This window comes from Oryx dammah, unplaced genomic scaffold (genome assembly GCF_014754425.2).
Source record: "Oryx dammah isolate SB20612 unplaced genomic scaffold, SCBI_Odam_1.1 HiC_scaffold_27, whole genome shotgun sequence".
NCBI classification, from domain to species: Eukaryota; Metazoa; Chordata; class Mammalia; order Artiodactyla; family Bovidae; genus Oryx; species Oryx dammah.
In genome coordinates this window covers 72,778,157-72,804,687 of record NW_024070211.1, presented here as the reverse complement: position 1 = coordinate 72,804,687, position 26,531 = coordinate 72,778,157, and the positions used below count along the sequence as shown (strand labels likewise).

The 26,531-nt window shown below is 43.5% G+C and overlaps 1 protein-coding gene across 2 annotated transcripts in view; it reads right to left on the bottom strand.

The window, feature by feature from the left end:
• MGAT5 (alpha-1,6-mannosylglycoprotein 6-beta-N-acetylglucosaminyltransferase) overlaps nucleotides 1–26,531 on the bottom strand; it is a 394,846-nt gene that overhangs the window by 310,782 nt on the left and 57,533 nt on the right. For both annotated transcript variants that reach the window (XM_040228417.1, XM_040228416.1), the window contains exon 2: nucleotides 22,279–22,328. The gene's annotated coding sequence lies outside the window, so the exon portion shown is untranslated. The remainder of the gene's footprint in view (nucleotides 1–22,278; nucleotides 22,329–26,531) is intronic.

Here is a 26,531-nt window from a genome sequence, read left to right as displayed (position 1 = left end):
CATCTCGCTCACCACAGGCAGAACCTCTCCACAGGTGACATGAATCCCTTTCTGCCTTCTTTTTTCCCCTAATTACTTAAAAGTATTACATACATGCTTCTTCACTTTTATTAAATTGGTATAAGGTTAATGTTTACAGTATGCTTAGTACTACAATTAAAAACCTCACCGGTCACAGTGGTCATTTTTCAAACAGAAATGATGTAAGAAGGACATCAGCTGACTGTCCTTATAATTCATGTCCTCTTTTCAGCATTCAAGGCACTCAGGACTGGGCAATCAGAAAAGTCTGCTTGCCCTCAGGGCACTTACATGCCAGCAGAGGATAAAATCAAAAAAGGGAGAGGTCTGGGCAGGCAGGCACTGTATGTGTACATTTGCATAAATAGGGGAAAAGATCAATGATGTTAATAGTAGAGTGAGTGTAGACATGCGGAAGAACAGGACGTGTGTTCCTGGAATGAAATCAGTATTTTTCATTCAAAAGAGTAGGAGATGAAAACACAGAGGAATCAGATGCTTCTGAACTAAGGTATCCAATCCCTCATCACTGTCTCCTTCCCCTCCCCTGAATCTCTGCCTCCTTACACTGGACATTTGACTTTCCTACCTGACCTCTAAGGCTTCCTTACAGCCAGTTCTCCATCCAAGCTAAATGACCTTTACAAAACAGAAATCAGATCAGGTCACGTCCCTGATCAAAACAATCAGTATAAAACCAACTCTGCACCATGCCAACAAGGTTCTCCATGTTCCAGAAGTGCTTGCCCTCCAAACTCAGCATCTTGTTCCCCTCTGCCCACACAGCCTTCATGCTGAGTCAGGTTGCTCCTGCTTCAGGCACCTACACCTGCCATTTCTTCCTGGAGCTTCTTTTACCCCAGATATGTGGATTCCACTGTCATTCACATCTGGGCAGGAACATCCCTCCCAGGGAGCAGCCTCCTAGACCACCGAACCCTACATATTTCTTATCCCTCGCCAACTGGATTCTTCTCCGCCTTCATCTCTACCTGACATATGATTTACCTTTCTCCACTTCCTCTATCTTTTTGCACTACTGTATCTGCTGCGCCTAGACTGATGCTGGGCACACAGTAGGGGCTCGGTGAACAGCTGCCAGATGGAGGGATGAATGGCTTTGAGGATGCCACCAACCTCCTAATCCACAACCAGGTGAATCTGAGCTCTCCATGCCCCCTGCCCCCAGATCACATACTCTTGGGTCAGCTCTTATCGTCAGCCAGCACAGAAGACAACACTTTCCATCAGATTAGGCCAACTGCTCCAATTCCCTCCCCCTGTGATTCTGATCCTAAGAGCATAACGACGTCCTACAAAATCATCTGACAACCCAGCATTTACCAAAATGGCCCCAAAGTACTTCTTGGTCAATACATTTACCCAAATAGTGAAATAAGGATAGTCATCCTTTCCAACAGACAGTGGCTAGAGAGGACTCCTGGGGAGGTAGAAACCATCTCCAGGGCTCCCTTCTCTTGCACAGACTCAGTCACCACTCACTGAACTCCTTCCAAGTGGGGGCTGTGAGCTCAGCTCTGAGAGCACAATGAATCTCAAGAGTCAGTCCCTGGGGCAGGGGGCTTTATGAAGTCTAGTATGGGAGAAAGGCAAGACTGGACATCCTTCAGACAGCCACCATGAGCCTCAGTGCTTTGTCCTCTCAAAAATCACTATTGGAAACAGACGCACAGAGAATGAACTTATTGGTTACCATCAAGGAAGGGTGGGAGGAAGAGATAGTTAGGGAGTTTGGAATGGACGTGTACACACTGCTATTTTTTAAATGGATGACCGACAAGGACCTACGTACAGCACAGGAACTCGGCTCAATATTCTGTAATAACCTAAACTGGGAAAGAATTTGAAAAAGATACATTTATATGTACAACTGAATCACTTTGCTGTACACCTGAAACTAACACATTGTTAATAAACTATATTGCAAAAAAAACCAGTATGGCTGTCAGCAACCAAACTGGAATCTCCTTTGTGTGTGTGTATATGCGCGTTCACTCACTCAGTCATGTCCAGCTATTTTTGATCCCAAGGACTGTAGCCCGCCAGGCTCCTCTGTGTGTGGAATTCTCCAGGCAACAGTACTGGAGTGCGTAGTCATTCCCTTCTCCAGGGGATTTTTCCAGACCCAGGGATGGAACATGTGTCTCCTGCATTGGCAGGCAGAGCCGGCAGGGGAGTCCAGAATTTCCTTTGAGACTACTTCAAATTGCCAATATAATAAGTGACTATATTACTGCACAAAATACAACTTTAGCAGGTACGGCCCCCCCTTTCTGAGATAGTTTAAATACACAAATACCATATTGACTAGGAATTACTGTGATAAAGTATGGCAGCAGTCATTAAAAGATGGCTTCCAGTGTCAATGTAAAAAAAAATTTTTTTTAATCGCTGTTGGGGAAAATATGGTGTCAATAACTATACCTCAGGGTGAAAAGTAGGTGACTGAAAGACCTTCTAGCCTGGTGGGAGGGCTTGAGTGGGGTGTGGGGGAGAAGATTGCCCGATTCTCACCCCTAAGGCTGCCTTCAACACGTTCACAGAGGTCAAAGACAACTTTTCTCCTTTTCTCTGGGCAAGGGTAGTGACACGAAGGACAGGTTTTTGGTGACTGACAGGGCCTACCAACCTCCTGCCTTCAATCTTTCCCACATCAGGGTCTTTTCCAATGAGTCTGCTCTGCGCATCACATCACTCCTGGGATTCAGGCTCTTCAGGCAGCAAGGAGACACACCCTGTGAGCCATGAGCCTCAGGTAACTCGCCTCTGTTTGTGAGCCAGGGACCCCCAAATGTGGGAAAGAGCAGAACTCCTGGCATCTTGGCCTCTGGGGCTCCTGAAACATGAACACCCTCCTTCTGAACCAGGAACAACCCAACCAGCAGGACAGGGTACAGGCTGTGGACAGAGGCCTCAGCATCTCAGAAACAGGAAGATTAATATTAAAGTCACATCTCCCTGCTTTCCTACAGCATGTTTTTATACTATGGTTCTTCTTTCTACCACCCATGGGTCTCACTGACAGATAGGTGATTGCCAAAGGTCTAAGCAGGTTAGAGGAGGGGAAGGGAAAAAAAAAGACAAGTTTGGGAAAGCTCTATGCCATCATTTAATTTTTTTCTGGGAACTGAAAAAATACCACTATGATTCTAGGCACTAAGTATCTGATTCCAGGTAAGCACTCATGCCAAAATTACTACAGAAACAAGACATGCAACACACAGAGCCTTTGTTGAGCTGCACAGTCATCATGTAAAAATGACAGTTATTTCCCTTAAGGGGTGATAATTAATATTGCCTTTACATAAGCCACTGTTTTTTAAGTTTTCCTTTTTTCCTGATGTTTTCCTGCATTAGCAATCAGCAGGGTGATCGACATCACTGTCAGGCTTTTTCTCTGAGAGATGAACACTTTCACCAACACTTTCCTGTAGGCAGAGAAGTATTCCCTTTTGAAAAATAAAGCAAGGGGATGGGGGGTTTTAGGGCATAGTTCTTGCCCCACAGCATTCTGGGATTCCCTTGCACCTGATCCCAAACCCACTGGATGAGATTCTGTCCATACTCAAGACTTAACACAAGTGAATGTGGTACAGGAAAAACGCTCCCTTGCTTCTAAAATGCTCTCCCCATCAGGCCAGCCTTGCCTGCCAGCCATTCAAACATCCCCCGGCACCCCCTACCCCACCCCCAACCCCCCCCAGGCCACGACACTCACAGCTTATGGGATCTTAGCTCCCCAACCAGGGATCAACCCCAGGCTCATGGCAGTGAAAGCACCAAGTCCTAACCACAGGACTGCCAGGGAATTCCCAATTCAAACATTTTTGAGTACTTTTGTCAGTTACTCAGTATGTGCTGATGAGTAGGCATGATCCCAGCCCTCAAACTTTGGTGGAAAGATAGAGAACAACGGATCACTCAACTACAGCATAAAAGTGAAATCTACCTAGTGATTCCACAGATGTTTGCTGAGCACTGTTCTGGATGCCGAGCACATGCCGGTATACAAAACCAAGAGGACATACATAGGATAATCACAAGAACACAGAAGAAACCCATCACATCCTATCCAGGAGGATCAAGAAAGGCTTCTCTGAAAAAGGAACCCCTGGAAGGAGTCCTGAAAGATGAAAAGATGGTGGAGGAAGGCATCCCTAGCAGGGAGGTGACCAAGGACGCCCCAGGGCCAGTTCCACTGCACTCCTGGAATGGGAGGCAGGGGGCCAAGAGCAGTCTTGGGAAGCAAGACAAGGTAACTGGGACCTTGATGCCACAGCAGGACTTCCCTATTGTTGACGTTCAGTCGCTAAGCAGCGCCCAGCTCTTTGCAGCCCCATGGACTGCAGCACGCCAGGCTTCCCTGTCCTCAGCTATCTCTCGGAGTTTACTCAAACTCAAGTCCGTTGAGTCGGTGATGCCATCCAATCATCTCATCCTCTGTTGTACCCTTCTCCTCCTGCCTTCAATCTTTCCCGCATCAGTGTCTTCTCCCATGAGTCTGCTCTTTGCATCAGGTGGCCAAAGTTTTAGAGCTTCAGCTTCAGCATCAGTCCTTCCAATGAATATTCAGGGTTGATTTCCTTTAGGATTGACTGGTTTGATCTCCTTGCTGTCCAAGGGACTCTCAAGTCTTCTCCAGTACCATACAGGGCTCCCCTGTAGTTGAGTAAATTTGAAGAGCCTGAATCCCAAGAGTGGTGTGATCCAACATCCATCTCAGATATATCATGAGATGGTTTTTATCTGCAAGTATTGCCTCTCCTGCCTCAGAGGCTTGAAAATGCAAAAGACAAGCAGATTTAGATTAAGTAACTGGATACAAATACATTTCCAAAAAAATAACAATCTTCTATTCCCTAAAATAGAAGATTCTTCCCTGTTTTAATTAGAGAAGATGGCTAGAAACCACTAAGTGGGTGGGAGCGGGAGGGAAGGAAAAGGATGTTTTTTTTCACAAGCCCCCAAAATTAAGTGAGCAAAAAGCAGTTTCCCAGAGACAAACAGTACTGACTTAGTAATTCTGCTAGAATTGTTCGTTTTCATCTCTGCTGGGACCAACAGAAGCTGCGTGGAAACGCTCTTCACGTCCCGTGTGGCCTGCTGCCACTTCACACCTCAGCAGGAGCCACACCAGCCTCCCAGCTTTGCCGCCAAGTTCGTCATGCAGAAGCCAGCCTCTGACAGATCCAGAAAGGAGTGAGCGTACATATTCTCCCCACAGAGGATGGCTGCAGAGAAGGCTGTTTTTTCCAAATGATATTTTACATTAATAGTTCAACATTCCCAAGGGCCTTCAGACTGAGGACTGCAAGACTACAACATGAAGGACAATTTCAGATCCCCACAGACCAAAATTCAACTATTAAACATTCCATCCCTATAGACAAGATACACTTATTACTCAGAAAATGGTACCCTGAATATAATACACTGAAACAATGAGATCACACTGTGACATTATAGTTTCCAATCAAAATCTAATTAAAAGTTGCTATATAGTGTATCCTGCTTATTCACCAAAGTTTAAGCCTACCAGCTATTCTATTCAAATGAACTTGATAGCTTTGATACAACCACAAACTCCAATTTGATAACTACACAATTATCTGCCTTCCAAATAAAATTCTAAAGCCCAACAAGTAACATCATAATTAGGTTGGTTACATTTTTTATTATGGAAGGAAGCATATTAAATGTTACTACCTCGAAGGCCAATGTTTCTCTTAGTGAGGCCACATATGAAACAAACTGGGGAGTTCTGTTCATCTCCCACTACAATTTGCCAAGATGTGTAACTGCCACATTTTAGAACACTTCAAAAGTTCCCAGTCAGAAATAAAATTGAGAGATGGGTTAAAAAGTAGTTTTCTTGGACTTTCCTGATGGTCCAGTGATTAAGAATCTGTCTGCCAATGAAGGAGACATGGGTTCAATCCCTGATCCAGGAAGATGCCACATGCCTCAGGGCAACTAAACTCATATGCCCCAACTACTGAAGCCCCTGAGACTAGAGCCTGCGCTCCACCACAAGGGAAGCCACTGCAATGAGAAGCCTGAGCACCACAATTAAAAGTAGTTCCCACTCCCCGTAGCTAGAGAAAGCCCTCATGCAGCAACAAAGACCAAAAACTGCTTTACCAGACATGTTTTCATTCTCTTTCCTTCATTTTTCTTAACGATCCCAACCATATGTTCATCGCAGCATTATTTACAATTCTCAAGATCTAGAAACAACTCAAGTGCCCATCAATGGATGAATGGATAAAGGAGATGTGGTATATATACACAACAGAACAATACTCAGCCATAAAAAAGAAGAAATCTTGCAACAACATGGATAGACCTTGAGGGTATTAAGGTAAGTGAATAACACAGAGGAAGACAAATACTGTACAATTTCTCTCATGCGGAATCTAAAGGACAAAAAATAAATAAATGAACAACCATCAGAAAGAAACACGCAGACACAGAGAAGAGTAGTGGTTGCCAGAGGGGAAAGGGTCAGGAAGGAGGGATGGGGGATGGATAAAAGGCATCAACTGTTAGATGAAAGATGGAAACTAAGTTTTTGGTGATGAGTATGCTATAGGGTATATGGAAATAATAATATGATGTTGTATACTTGAAACTTATATAATGTTATAAACCAATGTTACTTCAATAAAAAATAAAAATAGATCTTAACCATCCTAACATTGTATACCAGGACAGGGAACACAAAGCATGGATCATTATTGAACCATTCCCCTCCTTCATACAACTCAACTATGTCCAGCAACAATCACACAATCATCATCATTCTACTCTTGAATCCGTTAGTTTTAAACTGAGTATTTAAGTCATGCGGCAGCCTGGATGGGAGGGGAGTTTGGGGGAGAAATGGATACGTGTACATGTATGGCTGAGTCATTCTGCTATGCACCTGAAACTATTACAACACTGTTCATCAGCTATATCACAATACAAAATAAAAAGTTTAAATAAATAAAATGAAGGCCAATTTTAAGGTAACTTCTAAAAGACAGCACAATTTTTCTTCCATGATCTAAAATACACACTTACCCAGCAACATGACACCTAGGAGTTGTCACTCTCTCTTTTAAATCTTAGTCACACATTAAAACCTCCAAATGGTCACACAGAGTGACAGAAGTGAAGAAGCTCAATTTGTTTCTTCATCTTAAACTGCACTATCACTATTTATCTCGAAGTCCTATTTAAATTTAAGAACAGGTTGTACCACAAGGACAAAAGGCACGAAGTACTCGTAAAGAAGCTCCAACACAGCCAAAGCACTGGGATCTCACTCAAGTCAATGAGTATCACTTAGTCCACGAGAGTCAAGGCCAACTGGATAACAGAGCTGCCCAAATTAATTTCCACGTACAATACAATGCTTATTAAAGGGAAAGCTTTTAAAAACATGTGCTAATCTGATTGTGTAACTAAATATATACTTGGAAAGTGAAAGTGTTACTCACTCAGTAGTGTCCAACTCTTTGCGACCCCATGGACTGTAGCCTGCCCTCTCCTCTGAACATGGAATTCTCTAGGCAAGAATACTGCAGTGGGTAGCCATTCCCTTCTCCATGGGGTCTTCCTGACCCAGGGATCAAACCCAGGTCTCCCACGTTGCAAGCAGATTCTTTACCATCTGAGTGTTTATGTATATAAGGGCTTCCCAGGTAGTGCTCGTGGTAAAGAACACGCCTTCCAATGCAGGAGACATAAGAGATGAGGGTTCAGTCCCTGGCTCAGGAAGATCCCCTGGAGGAGGGCACTGGCAACCCACTCCAGTATTCTTGCCTGGAGAATCCCATGGACAGAAGAGCCTGGCGGGCTACAGTCTATGGGGTGATAAAAACAACAGACATGACTGAAGAGAATTAGCACAGCACATCTGCACATAGTTATTCTGGCACTTTTTAAATATTGGAATATAATTGCTTTGCAAAGTTAGTTTCTGCTGTTCAACATCATCAACCAGCTGTGGGTATGTATTAGTCGCTCAGTCATGTCCGACTTTTTGCGACCCCATGGACTATAGCCCACCAGGCTCCTTTGTTCGTGGGATTTTCCAAGCAAGAACACTGGAGCAGGTTGCCATTTCCTACACCAGGGGATCTTCCTGGCCTAGGGATCAAATCTGCTGTCTCTTGCATCTCCTGCAGAGGCAGGCAGATTCTCTACCACTGGGCCACCTGGATTACTTGGCCATAAAAAGGAACAAAATTGAGTCAGTTGAAATACTGTATTAATAGATGGTCCTAGAGTCAGTCATACAGACTGAAGTAAGTCAGAAAGAGAAAAACAAATACCATATATTTACACATGTATATGGAATATAGAAAAATGGTACTTATGAACCTATTTGCAGAGCAGGAATAGAGATGGAGACGTAAAGAAAGGATTATATTATTTATATGTTGTTTTTCAGTCTCTAAGTTGTGTCCAGCTCTTTGCAACTCCATGTACTGCAGCATGCCAGGCTTTCCTGTCCTTTACGATCTCCCAGAGTTTACTCAAACTCATGTCCACTGAGTTGGCAATGCCATCCAACTATCTCATTCTCTGTCGCCCCCTGCCCCCAATCTTTTACATGTATATTACATATATACAATTTACATGATCATATCTAAATTATTCCCTGGAGAAGGAAATGGCAACCCTCTCTAATATTCTTGCTTGGAGAATTCCATGGATGGAGGAACCTGGCAGGCTATATCGTTCATGGGGTCACACAGAGTCTGTCACAACTGAGCACACACACATACATATATATCAGTTATTCAGGACTTAGACAAGCAAAAGGGTTTTTCCCAGAAAGTATTTTATCATTAGCTTTGTTTAGAATTGCCCACACAAGCTGATAACGAAAAGAAGCAGAAGGTTGAAGTCAGCTGTATTGGTTTTAGGCCCTCTGACAGCCCCACTTGGAGTGGACCGTGCCCATGGCCCCACCCACGGGAGGCAGCTGCACACAAGCAAAAGAAGCCTACAAACAGAAGCCTTCTGAACACACAAAAATGTAAAAGTTCAGACACAGAAGATTTTGTGTCCCCAACATTTGTAGTGAGGGTAAAACAGGACTTTTCAACATCAGCACTACTGACTATCCGGGCTGGGTAAGTCTCTGTTGTGGGCATGTCCTGTGTGTCAGAGGGTGTTTATCTGCATGCCTAGGCCCTACCTACTCCAGTCACAGACCAGCAATACATTCCCATACCCTCCACCCTAAGAGGTGAGAAAGGTCATCCCCCATCACTGGACAGCTGAGAGTCCCTGGGGTGGAGGTTAGAACACCTTGGAACAACACAAAGATTAAGCCAAGTGCTCACCCCAGGGAAGGAGACTTTTTTTTTTTAATAGCATCCTTTTAATTCTTAACAAGTACATCTATTTCTTATTCAAACACACACATTTAAATACACAAAGAGTATGCCACTGAGAAAAACACCAGCAGCCCTCACCAATTATTTTCCTTTATTTTCAAATATTTCCCTAGTGAACAGAAACAAAACTAGCATCTTCCCAAAAAGGCCATTCAAACCAGTGAAAGATACTCTGTAAACAAGGACATAAATGATTATTTTAAATAAAGTGTTTCTGGATTCTCCCTTGGAATCACTTCTTTCACGCCCTGTTCTAACTAGCTGTGGCTTCTCCAGGTCAAAGCAGCCTGGAAGGAGCCAATCGGAAAGGTGGTGTCAAGGCCAGTATTGGGTACCCAGAGAACCTGGCAGAGAGGCAGCCTGGGTGTTACAAAAAGGCCTAGCTTGGAAACCTGGCTTTGAGTCTCTGTTCGATCTAGCACTTTCTCAACCTGGGGCCCTGCCCAAATCACAACCTCCCAAGAAGCCAGCTTTTATTTATGAAATCAGGGGTGATGTACGCTTCTGAGAGCTGCCCTGAGAACTAAATCATTTTGTAACAGGAGGGAAGAGGGCAGGGCACAACTTTTGAAAGTATGACATAGTCCAAGGACACAACATAAACCGATTAGAATCAAATGGGTCCAAGGTGGAGGACAAGTCCACTCTGAGGGATCCTCAATCAGCAAGCTTGGAGAAGGAAATGGCAACCCACTCCAGTACTCTTGCCTGGAAAATCCCATGGATAGGAGAGCCTGGTAGGGTACAGCCCATGGGGTCACAAAGAGTCAGACAGGACTGAGCGACTTCACCTCACCTCAATCAGCAAGCTAAATGACACACCCAGAGGCGCCATGACAGTTCCAAGGCACTGTCAAAAGACCAAGGAGTGGGTGGTGGCCCAATTCCTGGAAATCTCCACCCCTTCTCCAAAATAGATGAAACAATCCTCCCACTGATTAGCGTATGAAATTACCCAGCCTATAAAAACTAACCACACTCGCCCTCTGTGATGGCCCAGTCTGTGGAATGTGCTTCTCTCTGAATCTGAATAAATCCATTTCTTAACTATCACTTTGTCTCTTCTGCAATGCGACATCAAGAACCTGAACTTCATTAGGTCCTGAAACCAGGTACCGTGGGTTTTATCTGGGTTTGACTCCCAGCCACGTGGATTTGAGTCCCAGTGTGAGGTAAATGGTTTCAATTTGAACTCTGTGGAGGTTTTCATACACATGTCAAATATTATTACCTTTATTGTAGAATTATACACGTCAAGAATCTCAACCAGAGGTAACTGTTGGCCTTACCCACAGCAGTTTTATCACTGAAAAGAGCTGCAAGGTTGGTTCCAACAGCATCAACAGCAGATTCAGGAGATGGAAAAGAGTAGGAAACAAATATGAAAGTGTAGAACACGTGGTGAAGGGCAGGGAGCCTGACTGCCTGGGTTCTCATCCCATTGGGTGATGCTCAGCAACCTTCTGGCCGTATGCCACCTTGGTCTCCATCTACAAACTGGGGAAAACAGTGGCACCGTGACGGCCATCATTTGAAGTCATGATGCTCTATAAAACCTACAAAAACTGTGAACACTGACTTGGCAAATATTAAACCAGTGCTCCTAGGGAAAGGGAATATGGGGTTAGGTTTCCATGATCCTCTAAGTAGAACATTTTGGTCATCTGATCAATGCATGACCATCCACTTGAACTTCCCTAGCGGTCCAGTGGTTAAGACTCTGTGCTTACACTGCAGGGGGTGCGGGTTCAATCCCTGGTTGAAGAACTAAGATTCTGTATGCCCAGTAAATAAATAAATAAATAAAACAAATATGTAATTTCACCTATTAATTTTTCTAAAAAATCAGAAATAAATTATTTTAAAAATAGATCACTGTGTTTTACGTGTTTCTGTTTTAGGACACCTTATTTACTATATAGTGTTGGTTCATTATGCTGAAATTGCTTATCTAATATAGCTTATCGAATATACCTGTTTTCTCCCTAAGGCACAGCACAAACTTCTTGCCCTCAGGAACTCTAGATAGAGTCTGAGCCCTAGGCTTGGGGGCCATTTTAAACAACAAAATCACCAGTCAAAAAAAAAAACCTCAAAAATGCCAAGAGTTGCACTAATTATACCATAAAGAAGAAAGTGAAAGTGAAGTCATTCAGTTGTGTCCAATTCTTTGTGACACCATGGACTGTAGCCCACCAGGCTCCTTAGGCCATGGACTTTCCCAGGCAAGAGTACTGGAGTGGGTTGCCATTTCCTTCTCCAGGGGATCTTCCCAACCCAGGGATTGAACCTGGTCTCCCCCATTGCAGGCAGATGCTTTACCGTCTGAGCCACCATGAAGAGGACATCTAGTTAAAGTATAAGACCTGAAACAAAAAGGCAGAAGATCTCCTGAGCTGGGAATGAGCACATCAGTAGCTCAAGTTGTCCTCCACTCCGTGTCTGTAAAGGGTTCCACAAGCACTGCAACTACTGATTTCGGTGTTATATACATAAATCTTAACAAGGAAGCAAATATGTACATACAGAGTGTGCAAATAATGAGGATCAACCGTACTGAGTTGCTCTGAGTGAGTCTGAATGAATACAGATCAAGTGCTGAAACACTGCCTTCCCTGTGTATAGTAAAGTGTAAGTCGTTCAGCTGTGTCCTACTGTCTGCAACCCCATGGACTACACAGTCCATGGAATTCTCCAGGCCAGAATACTAGAGTGGGTAGCCTTTCCCTTCTCCAGGGTCTCTTCCCAATGCAGGGACTGAACCCAAGTCTCCCACATTGCAGGCAGATTCTTTACCAGCTGAGCCACAAGGAAAGCTGTGTATAAAAAGCACTCCACAAATGTTCTCTGTAATTATTAGGGAGCCAAACACATCCATAACATATCACATGGTGTAAAAAGTTGAGCTCTTTCAACTCCTGAAAGATGATGCTGTGAAAGTGCTGCACTCAATATGCCAGCAAATTTGGAAAACTCAGCAGTGGCCACAGGACTGCAAAAGGTCAGTGTTCATTCCAATCCCAAAGAAAGGCAATGCCAAAGACTGATCAAACTACCGCACAATTGCACTCATCTCACATGCTAGTAAAGTAATGCTCAAAATTCTCCAAGCCAGGCTTCAGCAATACGTGAACCATGAAAACTTCCAGATGTTCAAGCTGGTTTTAGAAAAGGCAGAGGAACCAGAGATCAAATTGCCAACATCCGCTGGATCATGGAAAAAGCAAAAGAGTTCCAGAAACACATCTATTTCTGCTTTATTGACTATACCAAAGCCTTTGACTGTGTGGATCACAATAAACTGTGGAAAATTCTGAAAGAGATGGGAAGACCAGACCACCTGACCTGCCTCTTGAGAAACCTGTATGCAGGTGAGGAAGCAACAGTTAGAACTGGTCATGGAACAACAGACTGCTTCCAAATAGGAAAAGGAGCATGTCAAGGCTGTATATTGTCACCCTGCTTATTTAACTTCTATGCAGAGTACTTCATGAGAAATGCTGGGTTGGAAGAAGCACAAGCTGGAATCAAGATTGCCAGGAGAAATATCAATAACCTCAGATATGCAGATGACACCACCCTTATGGCAAAAAGTGAAGAAGAACTAAAGAGCCTCTTGATGAAAGTGAAAGAGGAGAGTGAAAAGGTTGGCTTAAAGCTCAACATTCAGAAAACGAAGATCATGGGATCCAGTCCCATCACTTCATGGGAAATAGATGGTGGAACATTGGAAACAGTGTCAGACTTTATTTTTGAGGGCTCCCAAATCACTGCAGATGGTGATTGCAGCCATGAAATTAAAAGATGCTTACTCCTTAGAAGGAAAGTTATGACCAACCTAGATAGCATATTCAAAAGCAGAGACATTACCTTATCAACAAAGGTCCATCTAGTCAAGGCTATGGTTTTTCCAGTAGTCATGTATGGATGTGAAAGTTGGACTATAAAGAAAGCTGAGCACCGAAGAATTGATGCCTTTGAACTGTGGTGTTGGAAAGGACTCTTGAGAGTCTCTTGGACTACAAGGAGATCCAACCAGTCCATCCTAAAGGAGATCAGTCCTGGGTGTTCATTGGAAGGAGTGATGTTGAAGCTGAAACTCTAATAATTTGGCTACCTGATGCAAAGAACTGACTCAATGCAAAAGACCCTGAAGCTGGGAAAGATTGAGGGCAGGAGGAGAAGGGGATGACAGAGGATGAGATGGCTGGATGGCATCACCAACTCAATGGACATGAGTTTGGGTAAATTCCAGGAATTGGTGATGGACAGGGAGGCCTGGCATGCTATGGTTCATGGGGTTGCAAAGATTCAGATACGACTGATAGACTGAACTGAACTGAAAAAGCTTAATAAAATTGTGAAAAAAAGACTACAGATGGTGACAGAGAACCACAGAAATATGGCACGGAAGAAAGAAATAAAATTTTAGAAAATTTCTTCCCTAAAGCTATCATCCATTCAATCTATTATCTTCCTTTCTCTCCACCAAAACGTTACACTCTCCAGGCCAACCCTCTACTTGTCTGCTCTGACATACATTCTCTGGACACCTTGTTCTTTTTGCAACATATTGTAGCAAACTCCATTTATCAAACTCTCCCGCCAATTAGCTTCCACTTAGGTGGGTACCAGCAGCTCCTGGGAAGACAGGAGCTGGAAAAAGGCCGGGGTCTCTCACCCCTCTTCCATCCACCCACTGGCATCTCTGCCAGGGATTCAGTCCTTTCTGGTATCATGGCCAACTCCCATGCCCCCTGCAGCCCCAGGGTGGGTATCTTCCGGTGGCTGCACACAGACTCTTAGGTATGTCACTGTCACCTCTTCCTTCCATCACCTACAAACCCAGTTTTCTGTAGAAAGTTCTCTGTTCACAATGCTTAGTCCAGTTATCCTGATATGCCACCACACATGACTCCAGAAGGACGCTAAACCAGGCAAATCTCCTGCCAAGACCAGCCCCACCACATACAGATGCCTCCGTCCCTCCTGCAACCTCACCTCTCACATCTGGACTCTCTGGATTAAGGACAAATAAAGGTCCTTTGGTTTCTCTTTTTTAATTCACTGCTTGCAGGGGGAAAAAAATGCACTTACAAAACTATTAGAACTAAACTATGAGAACTATTCTTCAGCTTTTTATCAAGTATATTACCTTCCCCATCTTTCAACACAGGCTCCTGGCTGCCCCTGCACCAAAGGCTTCTCACTGTGTAAGTGTTATTTACTTTAAAAAGATTAAGCAGTACTCTCAACTCCTACAAACCTTGATTTTTTTTAAAAAAAAAAGATCCAAATGCAGCCAAGGGCATATGGCCAATTTACTGTCCTGGTCAGCACTGGCCACTGCTGGCTGCTGACAGAGGCTGGTATAATCAATGTCCATTAATCCTGAGGCAATTTTCAATCTTCTCCTCCCATTGTTTCTTATCCAGGGCATATAAAAATGTAACGCCTGACCATAATCACGTACAAGCATGAAAAGAGAAGTAAACCAGCTCATGTAGATAAAGGATGCAAGAGTGAATCAGAGAAGCAGGTGGTGGTGGTGGTGGGGGGGGATTGTGGGCAATGCTTGCTATGCACAGAACGCACATTCCTCTTTTCCCTGGACACACAACTGGAGGAGGTGTCTCAGCAAGGGCCAGGGGCGGGGTCCAGGGGACCTGTATCTGTGGCCCCTTCCAGGGGCTAGAATGAGCACTGCAGGTTGACCCTGGAGGGCAAGGGTTCACAAAGTCAAGCCCTATCCAGCCTTGGTCACTAAATAGCATTTTTTTTTCAGTTGAAGTGTAGTTGATTTACAATATTGTGTTTCAAGCATATAGCAAAGTGATTCAGTCATACGTACATATCTATATTCTTATTCTTTTCCATTTTAGGTTACTGTAAGATGTTAAATATTGTTTCCTGTGCTATACAGTGAGTCCTTGTTGTTTATTTTATATATGGTAAAGGGCTTCCCTGGTGGCTCAGAGGTTAAAGTGTCTGCCTCCAATGCGGGAGACCTGGATTCAATCCCTGGGTTGGGAAGATTCCCTGGAGAAGGAAATGGCAACCCACTCCAGTACTCTTGCCTGGAGAATCCCATGGACGGAGGAGCCTGGTGGGCTACAGTCCGCGGGGTAGCAAAGAGTTGGACATGACTGAGCGACTTCACTTTCACTTTCACTGTGTATCTGCTAATGCCATACTCCCAATTTATCCCTCCCCCTCTTCCCCTTTGGTAACCATAAATGTGTTTGTCTATGAGTCTATCTCTGTTTCATAAACAAGTTAGTTTGTACTATTTTTTAGATTCCACATAGAAATGATGTAATATTTGACTTCCTGACTTACTTCACTTAGTCTGATAATCTCTAGGCCCATCCATGTTGCTACCAATGGCATTATTTCATTATTTTCATGGCTGAGTAATATTCCATTGTATATTTGTACCACATCTTCTTATCCATTCATCTGTGAATGGACATTTAGGTTGTTTCTATGTCCTGACAATTATAAATAATGCTTCAAAGAACATGGGGTGCATATATCTTTTGCAATCCAAGTTCTCTCCAGGTATATGCCCAAGAGTGGGATTGCTGGATCAGATGATAACTCTAGTTTTTTTGAGGGACCTCCATACCATTTTCCTCAGTAGCTGCACCAATTTATGTTCCCATCAACTGTGTAGGAAGACTCCCCTTTCTCCAGAATGTATTATGCTAAATGAATTCTTTTAAATTTTTTTTATTTTTAATTAGAGGATAATTACTTTACAATATTGTGATGGTTTCTGCCATACATCAACATGAATTGGCCAAATGTCCCCTCCCTCTTGAACCCCCCCTCCCACCTGCCTCCCCATCCAACCACTCTGGGTTGTCACAGAGCACAGGCTTTGGGCTCCCTGTGACATAGAGCAAACTCCCCCTGGCCACCTATTTTACACACGGCAATGTATGTGTTTCAGTGCTATTCTCTCAAATCATCCCACCCTCTCCTTCCCCCACCGTGTCTACAAGTCTCTTCTTTATGGCTGCATCTCCTGTGCTGCCCTGCAAGTATGATCATCAGTACTATCTTTCCAGATTCCATAATTACATATTAATATATGATATTTGTCTTTCTCTTTCTGACTTACTTCACTCTGCATAACAGGCTCTAGGCTCATCCATCTCATTAGAACGGACTCAAATGCATTCCTTTTTATAGCTGGGTAATAGTCCATTGTGTATATGAACTACAACTTCCTTATCCATTCATCTGTTGATGGTCATCTAGGTTGCTTCCATATCCTAGCTATTGTAAATAGTGCTGCAATGAACATTGCGGTTCATGTGTCTTTTTCAATTACAGTTTCCTCAGGGTATATGCCCAGTAATGGGATTGTTGGGTCATATGATAGTTTTATTCTTAGTTTTTAAAGGAATCTCCCTATGTTCTCCATAGCGGCTATATCAATTTACATTTCCACAGCAGTATAAGAAGGTTCCCTTTTCTCCAAACCCTCTAAATGACTTTTTATTTAAAAGGGATCATTTCCCCATCTCCACCAGCCTAAAACTATGAAAGAGGGGGAAAAAAAAACCTTGCATTGGGTACAAAATGACTATCCATATCGAAACACACACATGCGCACACACACACAAGAGGTCCTTCTGTTACAGAAGGTCTTGAACGCATGGATGTGTACTTTTCAAATGAGCTGGGCAGACATCTGGTCAAAGCGGCCATGAGGGTACATGAAATAATCCCCAGCATGTCCCTTCCAGACAGATCTCCAAAGGGAGAACCATCTGAGTGAGGGTCACAGGAATAAGCACTGTTCCTGGTTCCCCAGGTCCTGTTAGGGAGAACTGTGCCCTGCAGACCAACAATGCTTTTACTGTGTAGTACAAAAAAACAAGGATTCAGAGAGGTCAGGGTGGGCCTTTCAGCAGAAACAGAGCTAAGACCCCTGTCTCCCAGGTCAATGCTACTCCAAGTGGGGTAGGGGCGCATCCACAGAGCAGGGCCAGTCCACAAAGAGTTTCTGGTCTTTGAAGTACCAAAACGGAGGGTAAGTGTTAACTTTTACAGCCAGTGGACAGGGTAATTTTATGTCTTTGAATCTCATAATAAAATTGAAAGCTTGTATTTTAGACTTCTTTTTTTATCTCACTTTTCTAGTAATTTGTTTTTATGGAAACAGTCTGTGATGGTTTAGAATTTTAAAAGCTGGTTCTCTTTCTGTCAGCACCCAGAGTCCCCAGATTCTTCTACCAAGATCACTGCACCCTCTTCCCCAATCCTTCCTGCCTCAGGCTCACCCAGGGTCTCCTCCACCCACCCTTCACCCTTCCTTTCCAGGAGGTGCCTCCCCTTAGACAGGTGAAGTTTCCCGGAGCCCCTGCAATGCATGCGCTGTGGACACCGATTCCTGTGAGCCATCCTGAGCTCAGGCCAGAAGAAGTCAAGAGATTGATCAGTCCTCCATCCACACAGCTACAATAACACAGGACTCTGGTCCCAGAAAGGCTTCCCTGCTGGCTCAGTGGTAAAGAATCCATCTGCAATGCAGGAGACCTGTGTTTGATCCCTGGGTCGGAAAGATTCCCTGAAGGAGGATATGGCAACCCTCTCCAGTAGTCTTGCCTGGAGAATCCCATGGACAGAAGAGTCTGGCAGGCTACAGTCCACGGGGTCACGAAGAGTCAGACATGACTTAGCAGTTAAACAACAATGACAACAACTAGTCCCAGAAAGCAGTCACAGTATAAGAAGAAAGGACTGGAAACCTGTCAGTGGCAATTACCCACATTAATTAACCCAAGAGAGAACCTCAGCATCCCTGACAGATGCTGTCTATCCATTATCTCAACCTGGGATGACAAGTGAAGGGGACTTTGCCTCTCTCCTCCAGGGAGATGGGGATACACAGAGAGATCCCATACTGGCTTGGAGAGAAAGGAGAGATTATTTACAGAGTGAGTCATATGTGTGAGTGAGTGTGTATAAGCATGCATGTGTGAGAGTGTGCACACATAAGAGAGAGTGTGCCTATCAGAGAGAGTGTGTCTGTGTGTGTGGCATCAGGTATGATGAAGTATTATGGGAAGGGAAGGGGATATGGAGACCACATTAGCTCTGCCCAACAGGACCCACTGAACAACCCCTTACAAGGGAGCCCGAGCTAGTGGGGAGGAGGACCTGGAGAGAAGGATTTAAACACATACATCTCCTTGAACATGAATGAAGAGAAAACCAGACAGATCACAACGATGGCCATGACCTCGCAGAAGGAACAAAAGAAAGCCCAGGAAACAGCAGGGTCAGGCAGCACCACCCATTCCCAGAGTATGGACACTATGCGGGGCTCAGAGTCCGTCTCGGTTCCAGGGAGACCACATTGTTTCAGAATTTCCAGAGACAAAAGGATGGTAATTTTAATTTTCAGCACCTCTCAGTTATTAAGACATGTGTCAACCATGGATCAGAAAGGCAGGGAGTCAAGGGGGATGTAAATGAGCGAGTGTTCTGCTAAGTTGCTGCACTTTTCTGGGTATTTGAAATTAAAAAAATTTTTTTTTCAAGTAAACCAGAGAACAAATGCATGATGCTGTTTTGAAACTTCTTGCCACAAATGGGGAGCTCTGATTAGATCCTGTCCAAACTGGGCGTGCCTTGTGAAGACAACTGCTCTGCTGTTGCCTGGCTGGCCCAGGGACAAGACAAGGGGCGGCCCCTGCCTTGACCTCCGCCCTGCACCCCCACCTATCCCTGAGGCCAGCAGACCTAATCCAGTGGGGTTATTATCAATAGGCAGCAGCTCTCTAGATAGAACATAGGCACCTCATGGGCTTTGAGAAACAGGACTGGGATGGAGTTCCCATGCGTGCCACAGGCAGAGGGCCAGGGAGGTGACAACCACCCTCAGCTGGTTTTCTTCCCAAAGCCCGTGGCCACCATCAAGCTGGCTCAACAGCCTGTCCCTGCCCCATTCCAGGCAGGCCACACACTGGACTCAGCTGCCTAGCACATGGCCAAAGTCAAGCACTGACATTTCCTAAGACGAGACTCATGTCCCAGGAACCACAGAAAGAAATCAGAGCACAAAGAGTGAAGGCTGTTTCATTTTAATTGCACCCCAGGCATGCCATCTAAGCACCCGCCTTTCTGTTACACCTCTTCCAGGATTACTCATCTTTGACGCCAACAGGAAAACATCATGAACTTGAAACCCCATCATCTGGATTTCTGGATGACTGTACTTCAGGGCCTGCACTAGCAGGATACAAATAAAATGAAACCAAACTTCTCTACCTAAGACCTGTTTCTCTCTGACATTCGTTGTTTCAGCTTATCCTGAAGCCACATGCCAGGATCTTCACTCCCTGCCGATGATGTGAAGGGAGTAAGGCCAGTCCTTCTGCTCAAGAAATTTACAGTTTACACAGACCCACAATGAATACAACGCCTTCCGCTGCCCTCCCGCATCTTCTCTGCTTTCTTCTGCAGTGTGTTCATGTGATCTACTGGGGTGGCTATGGTTTTAGTTTTTATGTTTTCATCATCAACACTGCATCTTTCAGACATCCCTGGCGGTCCAGTGGTTAGGAGTCCTCCTGTCAATGCAGGGGACACAGGTTCCATCCCAGCCCAGGAAGATTCCACATGCTGCAGAGCAACTGAGTCCATTCGTCACAACTGTTAAGCCAATGCTCCACAAGAGAAGCCACTGCAATAAGAAGCCCACACCGCAACTAGAGAAGGCTTGCACACAGCAACAATAACCCAGTATAGTCAAAAAATAAATAATTTAAAACAAAACACAACATCTTTCTCTTCCATCTATCTCCAGAAACAAAATGGAGAAGATGTTTCTTTGAGAAATTAAGGCATAAAAAAACGGGTGTGGGATCTACCAACCTATCTGAGAAACATCCCCCTTTTTTTTCCTACACGTATTTCTTACCACAGACTCCACTGCAGAGCTCGAGAGTCATTTGTTTGCAGAAGCCAACCACCTCCCTGATCTAAACTGTTAGTTTAGATCATATGATTATACATAAACCCAAGCAGAAAGCTGGGACATCTTTTTCGCAGCTGAGTCAGAAGAGAGATGATGGTTTTACAAACTGGCCAGGGGACAAAGGTAACTGCTTCTTCTACCTTCAGGAAGATCTAACCATTGCCCAAGCCCTGGGTGTTGTCAAAATGTGGAGAGTGTGCTTTCTATCCTGAATGCTATTTAAAGGATGATAAGAAACGCAAACTCATCTGTGATATGGCTTTCAAGTTATAAATGTCAATGACAGCCAGTCTGCTGCATTGGGAACTCCTCCAACAGGTTGACAACGGCCCAATTCCACGGCTCTGGAGGAGGCCGACAGACAGCTGCTCTTTCAGCAGTTATTTCAAAAGGAGCCAAGAGGCCCTTCCAAAGGCAGCTAGGTGTTGGCGTGCTGAAGGGGGAAGGTGATGCCATTCCTGGTGGCAGACAGGCACAGCCCAGGAGTGCCACAAGGTGCCAACATGTCTGCCTGCTCCATGGAGACTGTTAACCCAACACAGTACAGGGGGCAAAAAATATCACAGGAGAGCCAGAAAGATGAGTATCCTTCCCAGAGCACAGGCCACAGCACCTGGGTACCGGGGACCACAGACCCAGTCCTGAGTATTCACCATGTCAGCCTGCTATGCCCCCAGGTGCCACGCTTGGCAACTCTTGGAGGGCAGTGAATGAACTTCCCTATCTGTTCACACTCCACTAGTTTCAGACAGACCCTTGAAGACAGATGGCTTAACTAAACCAGTCTCTGAAATGAAGCTCATTCCCTTTAAGTCATGTGTGTGATGTGGGGGTGGGGAGGGTGTGTAAGATGGATTAAATATGCTGTTCCACCTCAGACAAAATCCTGTATCTTTAGAGATGCAAAATCTCTTTGAGGTTCTGAAGGAGACAGTTCTTATTTTCTCTGGTTTCTCCCAGCGGGACAAACTCTCAAGGTGACAGGGAGAAGCCTCTGATAAAAGTCACACGATCACATGATTTGAGTTCTAACTAAGGCTTTTATTCACAGACATTCATCTGCTTGTCAGTTGCTGGGGTGGTTTTTCTTCTGTGATGTTGTTAAGGACAAAATTTGTTCAAAGACCCACACACATGAAAGAAACATCAATTATGAATGCTTAATGTTTCATTCTGCTGGCCCCATAACCTCAACACCCAAATCTATAAACCTGTAAAATCCAAAAATTCTGCTCCCAAGTTGAAAGTCTGATTTACCAAGGTGACTCTCAAAGGTAGCTTAGATCATGGTTTTAAGCACTCAGAACTATTCGTACTAGAATAGGAACGTACTTAGCAAATTGCTTCCTCCATAAAATATGTTCATAACTGGGGCTAAGGAAAATATACTCTTTTACAACATTCTTTGATACGGACACAGTTCAGAGATCATGCAGTCATCATGAGTCACACTCTCCAGTTCATTGGCTTTGTTATGTTCACACCACGATCCTCTGTGTCTGAAGGGGCCCGCACTTCTATCTAAGCATATCTGGGCAAGATTCAGTTCAATACAGTTATGTTTGATAATGACTCAATACAGTAATAGATGACCTTCTGCTCCAGTCACTTTACTAATTCGAAGCAGATAAAATATCCTTGCCCAATTAACCCAAATGATACATTTCACCAGGTCTTAACCAGATAGCCAGAAACGTACATGCCCTTGGGACTGAGCCGCACTAGAATAGTGATCCCCTGGCCCCTCGGGTCTTGATGGCTCCAAACGTTCTGACTCAGTGCTCAGTGCTCTCCGTAAGGGCAAACATCCCAGTCTGTGCTTAAATATCTGCTTATAGTACTTACATGGCCTGATGGCTCTGCCTCCAAAGTCCACTTTAGAACAGTAATCACTCCTGCAATCATAAAGACAAAGACATCTTTAAGTTTCTCCTCTTTACGGACTTTAGCCACTGCAAACAGGCTGACAAAGAGCTTCTACGAACTATGCCTCACATTTTGGAACCCAACAGCCTTTTAAGATAAACACCTAAAAATAGCTAGATGAGAATTCCCTATCACTCCAACACCCAGAGGCATATCTCTAAAAAGTTACATTATCTCACTTGTTAGAATCCAAATCCATCCATTATTAGTTCAGCAGGAGTAAGGCTCCATTTGGCAAAGATGGAGCATCTCCACAAAACCACTCTCTTGTTCTAAGTCTCAGGAGGCATTAAACCAAAGCTTTTACCAGTCCGAACGCTTTCTGGACTAGACTACATTAATTCATACACACAGTCTCAAGTATATGCGTACACACAACTTTAAAAATACACAGCTCTGTGACAAAAAAAAAACCAAGGAGTTTGCAATACGCGATAAAACCAATTGAATGACAAGCCTGTTCATTTAAATATAACAGATTACTTGCAGCTGCTTCACCTTGAGAAAGCAAACCAGAAGAGCAGTAAAAAGCCATTTTAGAAGTATATCTACTATGTGCTTGTGATATCACTAATATTTTCCCTAAATAACACTCCTGTTCAGTAAAAGGGGGAAAACAGTTCTTTTACAGATACATACAAGTGTGTTTCTGATATTCATGAAATTTATCAGCAGATAATTATAAAACTGAGAGCTCAATAGAGAGAGATGGAAGGAGGGAGAGAAAATAAAGACCAAGCTGCACAGATCCATCTTCAAGATGACTATCCAGAAGTTTTTTAAGACTAGCCAACAGGTCTACCTCTTCCGTAAGCCCCTCATGGAAGAACATGTACCATCTTCTGCTGAAAAATATTTGATAAAGTTTTGCTTTTTATTTCCAAATATGGTCTGCAACATATGACTTCTCTTCACAGTACTAACATTTTTGTCTGTGTCAACAATCTCTGAACAATAGCAGAGGGCTGTACACTAGGGCAACTTATAAGAGCAGATTCAATCTATTATCATTCCAAAACCATGATTTCCATGAAACAGTCTGGCCTCAAATGTTTGCTAAGGAAGGTGGAAGGGTACCAAAGCAATGCCAGTGATCACATGACCCTTTTAATGCCAGCTATTATCTGAGATAGCTTTGAGGTGAAGGAATGGGTTATGAAACTGGGTTATCATGATACAGGAAAAGCTACTATCTTCTGTAAGCAACACCAAGATATATTTAGAGAAAACAATCCCAAGCACCTTCATCAACATCAAAAATACATTCTTTTGTAGTGGTATCAGCTAACAAAACGAACACCTGTGTGCCTCCGACCTGAATAATATCAACTTACTTTCAGTGCTCTTTTCTATATGTTTTCATAAACACCTAATTTGTTGTATTACATGGTAGTTTGCCTTTGAATATTGTGATCAAGTGCACAGGCTGTGGTGCTAATGAATCATACAGTAGTGAGACTGGTATGATTCATAAGTCAAAATGTTCATGATGTGCCAAAAGGGAAAAAAAAGTTCATTATCTCTTACCTCCCCCAATGCTTTCAAATCTGGATTTTTTTATTCTTTCATAATGCTCATACTAATAAAGAACTCAATCTTGACTTCACCTTAAAAATCAGGCAAACTACTCCCTGAGTCATATGAAAATATACATTAGTAAAATTCATGGTCACCAAGAAGCCCAAAGGCCATTCATTTTTATCCTCAGCAAAACTTTAAAGTTCAACTAATCTTAAATATCATTTCCTACAGAACCAAGTATATAATATTAATGAAAGTTTAGAACTATTTTTAGCTGTGTTTATAGGTAAATGTCTTAGATAAACGTTCTCCTTCCCCATTTTCCAAACAGCACCACTCCATAGCTTTCATCAAGATTTTACCCAAAAGTATCTTTTCTGTAAGTTCCCTCAGTCTCATCTTGGGTGTATACTTTGATTTCCCACCTTAATTAAACCTAACTGTGAAAGCACTTGTAAATAGATTCTTCAGGCAAGAATACTGGAGTAAGTAGCAGTTCCCTTCTTTGGGGAATCTTCCTGACCCAGGGATTGAACCCGGGTCTCCTACATTGCATGCGGATTCTCTACCGTCTGAGCCACCAAGGAAACCTGAAATAGAGATCATGGGAGTGCAACTCAATCTAAAAAGAATAAGACAGCAATCACTGGGGATGGACAGTGAAAGAGTAGTTAGGAAAAACCGGAGTGTCATTTTCAGACATTTACCCCTCTCAATTTATAATGTGGATAAAATATATTATGAATGACCCACAAACAAAATAACCTGCTTGATGAGTTCTGCCCTCTAGAGTGGCATTCTATTAGAAATCTGCATCTGAGTATCTTGTCTGTCGCCCCTTCCCCATTCAAAGCATCTTGAAAGGGGAGCCATGATAAACCCACCACCTCTGCAGTATCTACTCTGCATCTGATGACACAGGACGACAGAAGCCAACTCCAGGCATGTGGATCTCACACCTTCCTGTCCCTAATGCCTTTCAACACTGTCATCTGTCAGGCTGACCCCTTTTCAGTTTTACACTCAAGCATCCCTCTTCTTATTTCCTATGGACAGCACCTCTCCAAATGGAGAATCTCAGAATCTTGATGTAACCTCAGATACAACTTCAAGCAGGCTTTCCCTCCCCCCTTTTCCACAGTCTAAGCAAAGGTGACTCACTGTGAGCACCAAAGCTGTCTCGTCTATAGATTCATGTGGCAAATAGTTCAAGGGAGCCTACTGCTCTGCCTAAAATATTTTCATGCCTAAAACAAAGATTTTCAATGATAAGACCACTGAATGGTACACATTAGAAACAAATCATGACCATCATTATACGCCTTACTTTTTTAAATTTTTTCTTCAATTCTTTAAAGAAGTTTTTAAAATTAAAATGTAGTTGATTTACAACTTGATGTTAGTTTCAGGTATACAGCACAGCAATTCAGTTCATGCATATGTATATACACACATATACACTTCTTCAGACTTTCTTCCCTCACAGGTTATTACAAAATATTGAGTGTAATTCAATCTCCCCTAAAGAACACCAGATAGTCACAGAGGAAAGAAGTCCCATAATCACAATCCGGCTTCATATGGCTTTCACATTAGGTTGGGCAGACTGACTAAATGTACTGCAAGTGCAATGCTGCCCAGTAACAAAGATCTAGAGTGGGCCTTGACAACAGAACTTGCATAATCTTGACCTTTGTTTGGTTTTGTCACAGGTCTCTCATCAAGGCTCCACAGAGAACTTCCCAAAGTAGACTCCAATCTAAATCCGCCCCCTAAGGCTCCCACTGCCTGGACACAAACGCAAGGCTCAATCTCACAACCAAAGCCTCTATCTACTTGTGTCTGAGGCAGAGGCAACCTCGGTGCCTTTGTCAGAAATGATGGGGGGACTCACAGACTATCACAGACAAAAAGCGCAGCTGCCACATCAGAGGGGCAGCAAATCCTCTACAAATGTTAGTGATTATTATTATTGTGTCGTTACTGCTATCAGAGGATAATAAACTAATAGGATAATAAAAGGGCAGTTCTAGAACCAGTCAGAAGTCTGGAAGCACAGCTTGGTGGTGCCCAAGGCGTTACGTCTTCATTTTGCTAACAGCTATTTTGGCCGGTGGTGGATCAGGAATAGAGAATCCACATGCAATGCAGGAAATATGGGTTCAATCTGTGGGTCAGGAAGATCCCCTAGAGAAGGAAATGGCAATCCACTCCAGTATTCTTGCCTGGGAAATCCCATGGACAGAGGAACCTGGCAGGCTATACTTCACGGGTTTGCAAAGAGTTGGACACTACTTAACAACCACATCACCACCATTTTATCAGGCAGGTGTGACAATTACAATGATTCAGTGGCTTGGACCCTGGAATACCCTTACTTAACAAGACTGTTACCCTGTAGAGGGTTCCCAGGTAAAGTGCTTCATTTACAAATTAGAAAAAAATATTCAAATCTTGCAATGTTCCAATTCATCACTAACTTGAATTAGAAAGAGAATACTTGTAGCCAAAAAAGTTTATCCAAGATTTTATCAAGACGTGATGATAGCAGGTCAGGGGACCACTTATGTAGGCTTGCAACTGTTTTTAACATTGACGGTGTCACAAAAAGCAGGTCCCCTTTATAAAACTTGTACATAATCCCAAACAAA